Here is a 16,253-nt window from a genome sequence, read left to right on the forward strand (position 1 = left end):
TTTAAGAAATACCTCTAAACTGTTAGAGTGACATAAAATTCACACCAAATAAACGGCCATGGCCTAAAATTAACACTCGCCAAAGCTCCAAATGTGAGGAAAAATTGCAATTGCAGAGTACATAAAACGGTGTCAATCTCTAGTTGGTCGGTAACATTACTGTGAATTCTAACAATGCAATCTTGTGAGAACATGAACGTGAACAAAGTGAATGAAGCTCAGGACAGTTGATGGGCAAGCACTGCATTGTCACAAAAGTTTAAGTCTTGCCAATTTAAATATTCAAGCGCAAAAAGATGTGAAAAGAAACTCAGTTTGGTACTCGTGTGCTGTGTGGGAAGTTTTCTGTGCGCAAACATCCAAATCTCAGGTAGTGCACTAATACTGAATTGAGCTCTCTTTCATGTATTCTTGCACTTAAATTGACAAATTCGAAAAAATGTATGTCAAAAAAATGCCTGTCTCAGCAAGTATCTCATTAAACATGTTCGATTATGTCTTAAGTGACTGTAAACAGTTGTGACAGAAAGCTCATGCACACAGCACCGATCTATGGGATCCGTGCACAATGTCTTAAAGTGACAGCAGCCTAATAAACCTGTTCCATCAAAAAAAAATCATTCACTGGTCTTGTCTGAATAACTTTTGTACCTTTAATAAGGATTAATCTAAGATTCATTTATAAATTGAAGACTGTGCTGTGATTATTTTACATTTGATTATTTTAGGAGATATTTGTACATGAAAGCCTACCAGAAAAGCACTGTTTATTTCATTTATATCTTAGTTTTATTGCTTGTAATTTGATTATGTGATCTTATTTTATTACTGCCTGTTTACTTGTCTTTAACTATGTTTTACATTTTTATAGTTAGGCTAGTAATTTTAGCTGAGGTATTGAAATTGAAATAGAGAATTGTGAATTTTCACTGGCATCTAAATTGTTGGTGTCATTACTGCCTGTTTCATGGCCGGAATTTTTTTTTTAAGTCACCGGCCGCTGGCAGGTGTGGCAAAAAGTTAGTTTGATAAGATTATGACTATTCCTCCTGCTTCTACTTGAACATGTTTAGCTTTAGCACACATGGCGATCAGGCCCACTAGGGCGGAGGTTAGCAGTGGTTGTGTCTGTAGGGAGGGTTAAAGGAACGGGAGCCCTGTGGCAGATGGTGGGGCTGGGGGACAAAGCCTCCCTGCCTTCAGCTGGATCTGGAAGATACGGGGACATGGATGAAATATGCTGGCAAGAATCCACGTCCTTCAGCTCACACACATACACACTCTGACACCAACACACCGCGGTGAGCTCTCAGCATGGGGGGTCTGCCAGACAGGGATCAAAACAACAGTCAAGACAGAGGCACAGAATGACACAGGAGGTGAGGGGTCTGAGGGAACACGGCAACTGTTGATTTCAAAAGCCTGGTTTTTAACACATCAGTCATGCTACATTATGAGTGGAACAGACTCAGAGCCCTCTTATTGGAATGAGCTCAAAAATAAACCAAGAGACATTGTTTAGCAAGACTTGAACAACCTCCCCTCACCCCTGTTAACTTCTATCACTCTCATAACTGTTCATTTTAATTCTAATTCACAAGTTTCTTTAAACAAACTAAAATTCTGTCATCATTTATTATTTTAGTATTAATGATTAATTATGTGCTTATATTGTAGTTTGTGTTAATATTTTGAATACGATTAATATTTTCTGTTTTGGTGTCCCCAGAATGTGTCTGTGAAGTTTCAGCTCAAAATCCCCCACAGATCATTTATTATAGCTTGTCAAATTTGCCCCTATTTGGGTGTGAGCAAAAACAAACAATTTTTGTGTGTGTCCCTTTAAATGCAAATGAGCTGCTGCTCCCGGCCCCCTTTCCAGAAGAGGGCGGAGCTTTAACAGCTCAACAACAACAAAGTTGGAGAATCTCACGCAGCCAAAATGAGGATTGTCAGTAACGGTGTTCAGCCTTACATTGTTCAAACCGGAGTCGAACACTGATGGAGAGACTCAGGAAGAAGTTACAACTTTTAGAAAGCACCATCCTTATGATTTTTCGGCTATATCCCATGCCTTCTGAAGTCACATGATTAGATTGTTTGTCATAAATGTTAAGTTTAAGTGATTATTCATTGAAATCTACCCTCTAATGACCCTCTACAAAGGAGTGGCAGGGTATTCTTCATGTTCACAATTTGTGTTCCATGGAAGAAAGACAGTCATACAAGTTTGTAACAACATGGGGGTTTGTAAAATGGCAGAATTTTCATTTTGGGGTGAACTAGTCCTTTTAGTCAAAACAAAAAAAAAAAAAGTTCCCTGCCTTTCACCTATTTTTTGAAGAACAGAATATCCCTGTGATCTAAATCTGCTGCTGAGATGTTCAATGCTAAACCTTTCACTCAAATATGAAGCTAATAAAGAATGCTTGTTTTAACTCTTCAAACAGGTGTTCACAGCAAAACTATCCACAGAGGAGAGATATTCAAAGGGAAAGGGGATGTGTGAGGCTTTGAAAAACCACAGAGAGGAAAAGATGGGTAAAACATCAAAGCTCGGGCAGGATGAGTCAGAATCCGCTTCAGAACACCTCTCTGCTGGTAATAATTCAGGATTTGAAATATCAACAAAACAGAAACATGTAGTACCAGTGTAACACATTTGTGCTGCAAGGGATTTACACACATTTCTGCTGTTTTCTATCTGTGATCTGGATACCAGCAAAGATTCAATTCAGATCTGATATTGGCATCTGCCCCAAAGGGAAATGTCTCAACTTCTTCCCCATTTGTTTTTACAGAACATGTAAAGGAATATGGATTATGACAACTTAAATTCGGTCAGTTACATGCTTTTACAAAATGTTTATATGTATGCATGTACGTGATGTTAGGGTCAATTTCTGCAATCTGGTTTCCAGCTCAGTTTAGCTCAATTCCTGCAGCTCTGGTTGAGCAGCGCTAGCAAGCCAAGGTCACAGGATTTCCAGGGGATACACATACTGGCAAGATGTATGCATTAAAAATACATTGTAAGCTGATTTGGATGTAAGAATGTAAGAGTGTTTCTTCAACTATGGCTCTCTCCTAAAAGACATTTCTTTTCTTTTTTTCTCTTTACAATTTCATTAGTTTATTTTGTCGGCTAACAATATCCAACACTGTATTCACACATGTAATTTTTCTGTGTTTTATTTTGAAAGCCACAATACTTCCATCTCAAATTATGTATTGTGTTTAATAGCATTCTTTGGAGGAAATGCTAGCTAAGTTTCCATTAAGATGCTATTTGGTCGATCGGATCACAAGTGGATGACGCTAAATAAACAGGGTCTTAAAACATTTTGAGCTTATCCACTTTCGACCACTTCCAGAGGTAGTCGAAAACGCATTCGACTCGATTGTGGTCGAATGTGTTCAAACAGCCGCTAAACTCTGTCTAATCTCTGCTTACTGACCTCATGGGGAACATTATGGGAAGCGCGCTAGCCAGGTGGGATTTAAACTTTGTCTGCTGAAGACCCAAGTTTGGTTTGAAGACAAAAAAAACGTACAAGCACAATGTTCTCTCACCAGAGAAATCAGGATAGAAGTGGTTGAAAGTAGACAAAAGAAACGGATTAAAACACCAGGTGTAAACGGGAATGTGTCTCCCCCGTTTACTTGTGATCCGATCAACCAAAATGCATCTTAATACCTGGTGTAAACAGAGCAAAGATGTGTTTTGGTTGATTGGATCACAAGTAGATGAGGGAGACACATTCCCGTGTACACCTGGTGTTTTAATCCATTTCTTTTGTCCACTTTCAACCACTTCTGTCCTGATTTCTTGTGGCTCTATGGATGGGTAAATGTATGGATTTTTTCAAATATTTCAATCTAATGGACAAAATAAGCTCATGCAATTTAGGCCTAGTCCACACGTACACAGATATTTTTATGAATAGAGTTTTTCCTCCATTTAAAAAAAAAAAAAAAACGCATCCACACGAAAACGCAAAAACACGCTATGAAGTGCTGTCGGAACTGCACAATCTGACGTCAAAAAAGGAGATAACAGCGTGCCCTACGATGTCACTGGCCAAAATCTCTGGTTTCACTGTCTGCATAACGCTGTAACCGGAGTTTCTAAAAATCTTCACCCTGGCCGGAGTTTGCATGTGGACGAACGGCCAAACCGCATAGAAAAAGCTGCGGTTCTGAAAATACCTGCATGTTTGTTTGGATGTTTCGTTTTGATCTTTGTGGATTCCTTCTGTTGTGCATGTGTTATTCATGTATGCTTTTGTTTGCTTTTTGATTTTTAATCATTTCATAGTTTAATGTGATCTGCACAACACACAACCAGAGGTCAGCGAGTAGGTCTAGTGCCATTTCATTAAGTCTTAAAACAAGCGGGCAGCTGCACTGGGTTTACACATCAAAAGGATAAATGCCAGAATATACATGTGTGTTTATCTCCATTCTTTACATTGAGAAATCCAGATGTCTGCAGCATGTGGTGCTTTTATTTGCCCATTAACTTGAGACACAATTAGAGCAGAACTGCAGGCCAAGGGCTTCCCGACTGCGAACTTGAGTCAAACTGTTTCAACAGGAACAAATGTACCATGAAAAATGTAACCGAGTTTAAGCCTCTGCTGCTCTTGTTTACAGACGTGCAGTATCTCAACACCTAATCCGGGGGTATTGCAATAGGTTGTTTCAAGTGCAAACATGTTTAAGCAGGACATAAGTAAATATAGCTGGTGTCGGTGTGAGGAGACGTCTGGGTCTGTGCCCTGTGAAAGGCTACATTGAATGGCCTCCCCACACAGGAATTTCTCTTATGCAACATCTCCAATTATAAGTGTGATTAGAGTTCAAAAGGGTTTCAGGCAAAATAACATTTTGCATCAACAAAACAATCCTTTTTATAGCAGCTCAGATTACAGTTTTAGCCATTTTGTTATTAAAGGTGCCATAGAACGCGCTTTCAAAAGATCTAATATAAGTCTAAGGTGTCCCCTGAATGTGTCTGTGAAGTTTCAGCTCAAAATACCCCATACATTTATTTTTTATTTTTTATTCATTTTTTTAACTGGCTATTTTGGGGCATCATTAAATATGCGCTGATTCAGGCTGTGGCCCCTTTAAATCCTCGCGCTCCCCGGCCCCGAGCTCTTGACTGCCTTAAACAGCATAAACAAAGTTCAAACATCTAATATAACCCTCAAAATGGATCTTTACAAAGTGTTCGTCATGCAGCATATCAGATCATGTATATAGTATTTATTTGAATGTTTACATTTGATTCTGAATGAGTTTGAGGCTGTGCTCCGTGGCTAACGGGCTAACGCTACACTGTTGGAGAGATTTATAAAGAATAAAGTTGTTTATGAATTATACAGACTGCAAGTGTTTAATAATGAAAATAATGACGGCTCTTGTCTCTGTGAATACAGTAAGAAACAATGGTAACTTTAACCACATTTAACAGTACATTAGCAACATGCTAACGAAACATTTAGAAAGACAATTTACAAATATCACTAAAAATATCATGTTATCATGGATCATGTCAGTTATTATTGCTCCATCTGCTATTTTTCGCTGTTGTTCTTGCTTGCTTACCTAGTCTGATGATTCAGCTGTGCACAGATCCAGACGTTAATACTGGCTGCCCTTGTCTAATGCCTTGAACATGGGCTGGCATATGCAAATATTGGGGGCGTACATATTAATGATCCCGACTGTTACGTAACAGTCAGTGTTATGTTGAGATTCGCCTGTTCTTCTGAGGTCTTTTAAACAAATCAAATTTACATAAGAAGGAGGAAACAATGGAGTTTGAGACTCACTGTATGTCATTTCCATGTACTGAACTCTTGTTATTCAACTATGCCAAGGTAAATTCAATTTTTCATTCAAAACACATGATTCTAGGTTTTCTTAAACGGGGTCAAATATGTGCATTAGAGAAATTAAACCAGTTGACGCATATAGTGGCTTTTTTATAATTTTTCTTACAAAAATTAAATAAAGAAAAGTGATGCACAACAGGCAACACAGTGTAACACAAATTAAAATGCAGATTTAAATAAAGATGAAAAAATTGCATTAAGTCATTCTGTGTCACCCAGAGGTCCCCGGCTCAAATTTTTGATTTTATTTATTTATTTTCTGTAGAAAGGCAAATATAAACAGTAATGAAAGCCAAAATATTAAATGCTTTAAATATTCCTCTTTAAAAGAAAAAAGTATCAGCTGTATGCAAAGTGTCCCACATTTGGTTTTTGACCACTGAAAATGTGTACAATTTACCAATTTACTAATGGAGCCGCATTAACATGTCCATATCTCTGGGATTGAACCACTGAGGGCCTTTAAATTGTAGATACCAAAAGTAAAGTTTCTGAAGAACCAGAATCTAAAAGGATCTTAAGATATCTTTAATACTTCTTGAGTTACAGGCATGCAAACTTAAAGGGATAGTTCACCCAAAAATTAGTATAGTTTTATAGTTATAATATTAATAGTTGCCCCCCAGGGCATCCAAGATGTAGATTACTTTTTTTTTTCAGTCGAACGCAAATTATGATTTTTAACTGCAACCGCTGCCGTCTGTCAGTCAAATAATAGCAGTGATTGGGAACTTGAACAATAAGAGTCGAAAAAACTTCCTTAGACAAATCCAAATTAAACCCTGCGGCTCGTGACGGCACAATGATGTCCTAAGACACGAAACGATCGGTTTGTGCGAGAAATCGAACATTATTTATATCATTTTTTACCTCTAATACACCACTATGTCCAACTGTGTTCAGCTTCTGGCTAGTGATGTCTGATCGCACTCTGACAACGGAAGTGATGTCTCGCGCTCATTGAAGTATATGGGCAAGACATCACTTCCGTCATCACAACGCGTTTTTTGACCTCACTAACAGGAAGCTGAACGAAGTTGGACATAGTGGTGTATTAGAGGTAAAAATTATATAAATACTTTTCGGTTTCTCGCACAAACCGATCGTTTCGTGTCTTAGGACATCAATGTGCCGTCACGAGCAGCAGGGTTTAATTTGGATTTGTCTAAGCAAGTTTTATTTACTGTTATAGTTGAAGTTCCCATCTACTGCTATTATTTGACTGACAGACGGCAGCGGTTGCAGTTAAAAATCATAATTTGCATTCGACTGAAGAAAAAAAAGTCACCTACATCTTGGATGCACTGGGGGTAAGCAGATAAACATCAAATTTTCATTTTTGGGTGAACTATCCCTTTAAGGCAAAAAACACAATAAGTGCTTTTGACCATTTTTGAACTGTCACCGTTGGCATATAATGAAACAAAGATTGCTAAAGTCAACAGATTTTACTAATAAACCTACCAATCTCTGTGTGAAAATAAATGATTCTGCCATCTTTCTAAAGCCATTTTTATACCCTTGTAAATTGGCTCCAAATCTCAGGTGAAAATGGTCATTTTGACCCCCCTCTACAAAATAGTGGATCACTCAGTAAATATATATCTGTGACATTTAATATTTTGGCTTTCATCACTATTTATGTTGACAAACATAAATAGTAATGAAAGACAAAATATTACATTCTTTAGAAATTCCTCTTAAAAAAAAAAAGATCTCCATATTTCTGGGATTGAACCATCGAGGGCCTTGAAGATATGAAGATATACGAAGATATATAAAAGGAAAGTTCGTTAAGAATCAAAATCTAAAAGGATATTATGATATCTTTAATACTTCTTGAGTGACAGTCATGCAAACTTGAGACAAAAAAAGTGCTTTTTGCCATTTGGCATAATGAAACAAAGATTGCTAAAGTCAACAGATTTTACTAATAGACCAACCAATCTCTGTGTAAAAATAAAATAATGATGCTGCCATCTTTCTTAAGTCATTTTTACACCCCTCTAATTTGGCTCCAAATCTGAAAAATAGTGGATCACTCAGTAAATATACATCTGTGACATTTAATATTTTGGCTTTCATCACTATTTATGTTTATTTTTCTACAGAAAAAAAATATTAACAAAATCAAAAATTTGAGCCGGGCAAGTTTCTGAAATTTGGTTGATATGGCACAGAATGACCCTATTGCAACATAAAGTATATCTGGATCAAAATTCTTAAGTAATTTTTTTTTTTAATTTCATTTTTAGCAATTAGTGTACTAGGGGCTCACAAGACTGGAGTAATAATAATGAAAATTCAGCTTTCCATCTTAATAAACTACATTTTATAACATTCAAATAGAAAAAAAAAGTTTTTATAAATTTGTAATAATATTTCACAATATTACAGCGTTTTATGATCAAATAAAAACAGTGTCAGTGAACATGAGATTTCTTCTAAAGTATTTGGTTGTACCTTGAAATATCCTATTTCATCCAGTGAGGATTGATGTTTTTCGCGTCTAACTATTGTGTTAGACGTCTGAATTCTAACCTCTCAATTGAGAGACGTGTTCCCTTTGAACTTGGACAGGACTGAGGCTAGATTTAGCCTTCAGAAGCTGCCTCAGAAAAGCCATGACACGACCCGCACCCCTAAACTTTTCATCTGTCCATTTGATTACTGCTGCACACTGGAATGGTATTAAGATGAAATGTCCCCTAGAAAAAAGAAACTATTCTTTAAAGACTACTGCAAAGACTACTGCACATCATACAGCTTTCAAAGCCTATCAAGAAAGATGTGTGCTGGCAGTTCTTTTACAATGACTGTCGAGCATGTGAGAAGGCCACACTCTGTGTAAGGTGGTCATTCTGTAAGGTCAGCTAGCCTTCAAGATCAGCAGACTTTGAAAGGGTCTGTGCGTGAAGCGGTGTGAGTAGTGCCCTTGGATCTAGAGACTATGCTTCTCTATGAACCCACTGGTGTTCAATTACTTAACTGCTGTCATTTGCCTACACTGGGTGTGAGCGTCGAGTCACGTCAAAAGCAAATAAAACCCATTATAATGACATGCGCACTCAGTTTCTGACATACTCTGACTTTATATAACACAATTCTGACTTAATATCACACGATTCTGAACTTATATCACGCAATTGTGACTTTATATCACGCAATTGTGACTTTATATCACGCAATTGTGACTTTATATCACGCAATTGTGACTTTATATCACGCAATTGTGACTTTATATCACGCAATTGTGACTTTATATCACGCAATTGTGACTTTATATCACGCAATTGTGACTTTATATCACGCAATTGTGACTTTATATCACGCAATTGTGACTTTATATCACGCAATTGTGACTTTATATCACGCAATTGTGACTTTATATCACACAATTCTGACTTTATATCACGCAATTCTGACTTTATATCACGCAATTCTGACTTTATATCTCGCAATTCTGACTTTATATCACGCAATTCTGACTTTATATCTCGCAATTCTGACCTTATATCTCGCAATTCTGACCTTATATCTCGCAATTCTGACCTTATATCTCGCAATTCTGACTTTATATCTCGCAATTCTGACCTTATATCTCGCAGTTCTGACTTTACATCTCACAATTATGACCTTATATCTCGCAATTCTGACTTTATATCTCGCAATTCTGACTTTATATCTCGCAATTCTGACTTTATATCACGCAGTTCTGACTTTATATCACGCAATTCTGACATTATATCACACAATTATGACCTTATATCTCTCAATTCTGACTTTTTGTGACAATTGCGAGAAAAAAAGTCAGAGTTGTGAGATAAAAAGTTTATCTGTTTTTATTTATCTGTTTTATTTTATTTTATTTTTTTTAGTGGCGCAAACAAGCTTCCCTATTGTACAAGCTTCAGAAGTATCCCAGTCTCAGAAACAAGTGGATGGTTTATTTTAATGGTGTCTTGCACTGTGTTCGCAAAGAAACTTTTGTTGAAAGATGAAGCAGCAACTGTATTGGATCTGACAGCAACTGCATCACAAACCACAAGTAAATGATTTCATAATGCTTGGTCTGTAAATTACAGTTTTATATGGATATACTCACATGCAATAGCAATACTGTTTCCTATACAATGACATTAGCCAATCGTAACAGTGGCCATTTACAGACAAGCCTTAAAGGTGATAGAGAGGATTTTTTCGTCGACTGAGAATCCAAAGACTGTTACTGAGTTTTTGAAATGAGCGCATGCGTAAGAACAACCCCCCTCCTTCGAAGGAACGCCTCCCAAAACTCGTAAACACTCGTATTGGAACACGAGTGTTTTCCACCGGCATTCGCTGTGTCGTGTTAGTGGATTCATTATGTCGGACTCACCGCAGGTAACTCATAATCTGCAGTTGTTACTTCTGTCTCCGGACAAAAACACTGCATGCGGCACCTGTGGAGTGTGGAAAGTTACTGGAGCATGCAGCCGCGCACGTCTCTCACAAGGAACGTCACGGCAGTGATTGACAAGCCAGAGGGCCAATCGTTTACGCGATGATTGCGTGTTCAACACACACTGTGGACGCGCCCTCCAACATTTATATATATATATATATGTGTGTGTGTGTGTACTCACAAATCCAAATATCTAAACGCTCCAACATGCTCTTGCAGTAACACGAGAGAGTTTTTTCTCACTGAAACACAGATGTAGGAGATGCTCATCACAGGGAAGAAATAACACGCAAATCCACCACCATAATTGGTTGCAGACATACGAAGATGGTAAAGACAGAACTATGACAGAGGGCTCACTTTGTCTCTCTCACTTTATAGGTTTGTCTTCTACTTGGCCTCAACCCTGAGGCCCTCCATATGTTGAAAGGTTACAAAATCCACCCAAATGACCTGTTGAAAGCATTGTCTTGATTTACTGACCTGACTCCTTTAACAAGTCTTTATTTTAATTAAAATATTATTAAACATTTTATCATGTTTTTTAAATATAATTTTTTTTTTTTTTTTTTTTTTTGGTGTCAATGATAAAATATTATGTCTGTAAGCAGTCGAAAAGTCTGCGGGCCAGAAGGAAATGTCTGAAGTCACTGCAAGGTCAGGTATTCTATAACACTGAGCTTTCTGAAGCACCTGTTCTTTCTTGTCTGTTTGAAACATGTGGGTTTATAGCAGGAACTATTCCTCTGCCAAATGTTTGAAACAAAAATGTGAGCCCCGGTAAGTTCCTGTATCTGAGTGCCGAAGGTCACACAAATATAGAATAGAAGTTTTCCTAAAAGTTTGCGTTTCAAGATGCATGTTTCATCTTCTCACTTCTATAAATAAATAAATAAAACAATCAATCTGGATCTCCTGGACATTTCAAAAACATCTCAGAAGCGTAATTGATATTTAAATCCTCTTACATATCAGATTTCTTAAGTAAAACAGACATAAAAGCATGTTGGGCGGAATACTGCATGTCTGAAGCAACACCAGCCCAGGCTGGTTTTATTCTTAGCCAAGGAGCATGAAGTCAAAACAAGTTAGACTTCCTGCTGGCCTCAGTGCTGGTTTACAAGCCAGACCTCTGTCAAGAGAAAGTCCCCTTTCTCTCTCTCTCTCTCTCTCTAGCTGAAGTTATCTTAAGGACAGTGGAATATAGGCTGGTACTTTTATCACTTTCTGCAGTGACTCAGAATACTTCCAGCTGCCAGTAATGAATAACTTTCACTAACTTTCTGTCTTACTTTATCTTCTGCACACGCATTAATATCAACACATGAAAAGTCACCCACAAACACATAACCAATATACATCTGAACACATATACATCTGAAACTGCGCTCACAACCCATGATGTTTCTTACATGATGTGACATATTAAAGATATTCAACAACAATAAAACACGGGAACTATGCTCTGCACTTCTCAAAATGAGCCACACTGAATTCTCCTGTGCCGGTCTGTCCAAAGGGAGGCACAGGGAGAAAACCCTATTAAATTTAGGGGTGCACACTTCTCAAAGTATTTTTTAGCAAATAAAAGCAGCCTTGTTAAGCAAAGGAGACTTCTTAAAAAAGCATCTTATCAACCCCAAACTTTTGAATGGTAGTGTATGTCATACAAATGGTTGTCCTCGACTGGGGATCTACCCAGTCTCCTGCTCAAAGACACTCAGAAATACCCAAACACACACCCCTGTACCCCGTTAACCCCTCAGCTCATTCTCCCTGTGTTCTAGAAGGATGTGGGTGTTGATTTATGGACCATGTCCAATCGCTTGAAATCCCCCCTTCTCCTCGCTGCAAGCCAAAGGGTCGCCGGGACATTTGCTAGGTAGCAGGCCAAGGAAAATATTTTGCGGTGTGCAGTGCTTGATTCACCAGCTAAGCAAAACTGGTAGGAGGAATTCGGGCTTGTTGTCAAAGGCCAGTGTATTCAGAAGCCAGAACCTTTCAGTCTAATTACAGACCCGCGTTACACACAGACTGCAGCAGGTGACAGTGAAACACTAGACAGTGCATCTCCTTGGCAGCGCTGGGAATTCATTGCTTCCAAACCTATTCGGAGTGCTGAAAGAAGACAAACTGTTGCTCAATTACAGGATTAAGGCGAAGGAATGTTTAATAAGAGCATAAATATATTCTGACGTTGATTTAAAACAGCCACGATGGTCTTTGGCATGTTTAAATCGCTGAAAGGCACTTCGCACAGTTTACCTCAGTCTGCATTATGCTAAGCTAAATGTATCGCAGCTGTTTTGGCTTTATTTGTTATGCTAATATTTCAGTTCAGTGACCTCCGTATAGCTAACTTACTGATTATTAGCTGCAGAAAAAGTTGTCTGTAGCCTCCGTAAGGCGCAAACAAGCCATCCGAAGGCCACCACGGGTTTGAGATTTAGAGAAGGATTTAAAGGGGTTTGTGGGTGTGCGTGGGCTGCAGCTGTCCTGAAACAGGAGAAGTCTATGTTGAGACACTCGCGTCCATGTTTATGTTAGGACGGTTGCAGGTGGGCCACTCCAGCGGTCACGCATTACTTCACATCACATGGAGTTTCATTTAAACCTCTCAGGGTCAAGCAGTCAACAACGCCTTACCGTAATCCATTGAGTTGATTCTAACGTGATATGATATTGGTCAGTTAAAGGGGAACTATTATGCAAAATTCACTTGGTGTTTGAACATAAGTGTGTGGTGGCAGTGTGTGCACAACCAACCAATAGTGATAAACATCCACCAACTCCTCTTTTTTAATCCCCAAAAAATCATAAGCAGTGTCTCAGAACAACGGTTTGCAGATTCTACCTTTTGTGACGTCACAAATGCTTAGGCCCCGCCCACGACTACTAACAGACTCTGTAGGCATCATTTTCCGACTCCGGTTCGAACTGAACACCGCTACTGACAGTTTCTGACATTTTCAGTGCGTGAGATCGTCCTCTTTTGTTGTTGTCTGTGTGCCGGAGCATGAGCTCCTGAAGCTCCACCCTCTTCTTGAAAGGGGGCCAGGAGCAGCAGCTCATTTGCATTTAAAAGGACACACACAAAAAACGGCACGTTTTTGCTCACCCCCCAAAAGTGTCATTTTTAACATGCTTTAAAAATGAAATGTGGTGTATTTTGAGCTAAAACACATACACACTTTCACATATGTTGGACATCAGAGACATATTTTACATCTTGTAAAAAGGGGCATAATAGGTCCCTTTTAAGATGCAATGATATTGCTAAATAATTGGCAAAGTGCCCACATTTATCTGTCAAAAGGCTAGATCCATAGAGCTCTGATTAAACCACATTGCTAATATGATTTAAGACTGCAGACCTTTGAATTGAGTGTGACGCATGCTATTCAGACAGCACTCAGTGTGTGAGAGGACTATTAAATTAAACCATTAAGCTGCTATGTGTTTTAATAGACATTTCAAAGAGGGTGAATTTATGAACACTGAACACCACTATTGTATATTATATAGCAGTGATTCTCAAAATGATTTAATAGGGGGCAAAATGCAAAAAATACAAAGCTAAGATAGCAACATTCTCTGAGAAAAAAAGAGAAACAAATAAAAAAAACTTCCCATATTGGTTGTCATCAATTCTGCATGACCATATTCTACATTCCTTAATCCTACCCAATACCTAAACTTAAAGTCCCCCTGTAGTCAATAATTGAATCCCTTAAAAGTCATCTTTGATCACCAAAATTACATTTTTTTTTACCTTGAAAAAAATAGCTTGAATGTAACTCTACACTCTTGCCTCATTAATATATACAGTGCCATGAATATGCAAATTAGCCCCGCCTCCACCCACTCACACCAGTTCAGAAATCCACTCGTTGATGATCACACATTGACGTGATTGGTTACAATGTAGTTTGTGACATCAGAAACACCAGCAAATTTAAAAGGCAGGTTTGAGACTGTCTTTGGTTCACTGCAGTTTTAAGAAGAAAATACTCAGCAATGGTGACACATTAAAAACACCGCAGACATATAAACAACATTACAAACTTGATTTTCATCACAGGGTGACTTTAACAACTACCTTACTAACTATTAATAAGCAGCAATTAAGAGTTTATTGAGGCAAAAGTCATAGTTAGAATAGTGAGAATTGGACCCTAAGCTAAAGTTTGACCATTACATAGGCTAAACTACCAAGCTTATCAGCTAGAAGTTTATTAAAAGATTAGTTCACTTTCAAATGAAAATTTCCTGATAATTTACTCACCCGCATGTCATCCAAGATGTCCATGTCCTCTCTTTATTCGAAAAGAAATGAAGGTTTTTGATGAAAACATTCCAGGATTATTCTCCATATAGTGGACTTCAATGGCCTCCAAGCGGTTGAAGGTCAAAATTACAGTTTCAGTGCAGCTTCAAAGAGATTTAAATGATACCAGACGAGGAATAAGAGTCTTATCTAGAGAAACCATCACTCATTTTCTAAAAAAAAAAAAATAAGTAAATTTTCGAACTAGTTCAAGATGAGCATTTATGGTTAAAATGTTTTTTTTATTATTTTTTGTTTTTTAGAAAATGAGTGATGGTTTCTCTAGATAAGACCCTTCTCATCTGGGATCGTGTAAAATGCTTTGAAGCTGCAATGAAACTGTAATTTTTACTTTCAACTGTTTGGAGGCCATGGAAGTCCACTATATGGAGAAAAATCCTGGAATGTTTTCATCAAAAACCTTAATTTCTTTTTGACTGAAGAAAGAAAGACATGAACATTTTGGATGACATGAGGGTGAGTAAATTATCAGGAAATTTTCATTTTAAAGTGAACTAATGCTTTAAGCTAGTATGCTGAACATATACACTAGCTTGCAAACATAAGCTAATTAAAAAAAAATACTATAATGTAACAATTTATAATTTCTCTGAATTATTGGCTGTCAGGAGCATTCATATTTTTGAACTGTGTGTGCTGATGACCAATCTACAAACCCAGGAAGCAAAACAAAGTCACACACTTTCTCTAGGCTGACCGGTGCAGAAACTTTGAATGCTGGATGTTTGCAACTGGGGAAAAAAAGAAAAGAAAAAAAAAAGTCTTATAGAAAGTCAGATGCACAGCACGAAAGGAGTGTTGTGAACTTTGCTCTGCACTTCTCAAAATGAGCCACACTGAATTCTCCTGTGCCGGTCTGTCCAAAGGGAGGCACAGGGAGAAAACCCTATTAAATTTAGGGGCGCACACTTCTCAAACTGACAGCCCGTGCTGAGACAGCAGAGGGACAGAAAAAAGAAAAGAGAAAGAGAGAGAAAGCAGAAAACATCCCCCACTCTCAGACATGTCACCCATGTCAGGTCCATGTCAAGGTAGCCTGGGAGGGAAAAGAGGCAATGGCTTTTTCAGTAGAGCCAGGTCAACACAAAGAGCACCTAATGATGTGTCCAGATACAGGTTGGCAGCGATGGACAGACAGTGTGTCCTCCGTTGAGAATTAATTCAGAAAACAGTCAAGAGGCTGGAGGGATGAATAATGCTCGTCGTCTTCCTTTTCAGCCCGAGTTTGGTTTTTTAAAAGCAATAAAAGTCAGTTCGCGCCATTCTGGACTGACAAGCTGCAATTAATGGATGAAGGTTAAAGCAGAACATTAATGTCATTATATGATAATGAATGGGGAATTATAAACCCATGATTTGTCAGGTTGTGTTTGGAAATGGATGAATATTTCAGGTTCCGTGTGTAGTCGGATTCCCTCCAGGCATGGGTAATGGGCAGATGTGCTGGATATGATGTCAGCAGAGACTGCATTAGACTGCCAAGGAAGCCAGTGACTGACATAAGGAAGACGGTTTCACAGAAGCTGGCGACAAAACAAAAGCAGGAATCCCCACCCAC

This window comes from Chanodichthys erythropterus, chromosome 18, assembly GCF_024489055.1.
Source record: "Chanodichthys erythropterus isolate Z2021 chromosome 18, ASM2448905v1, whole genome shotgun sequence".
NCBI classification, from domain to species: domain Eukaryota; kingdom Metazoa; phylum Chordata; class Actinopteri; order Cypriniformes; family Xenocyprididae; genus Chanodichthys; species Chanodichthys erythropterus.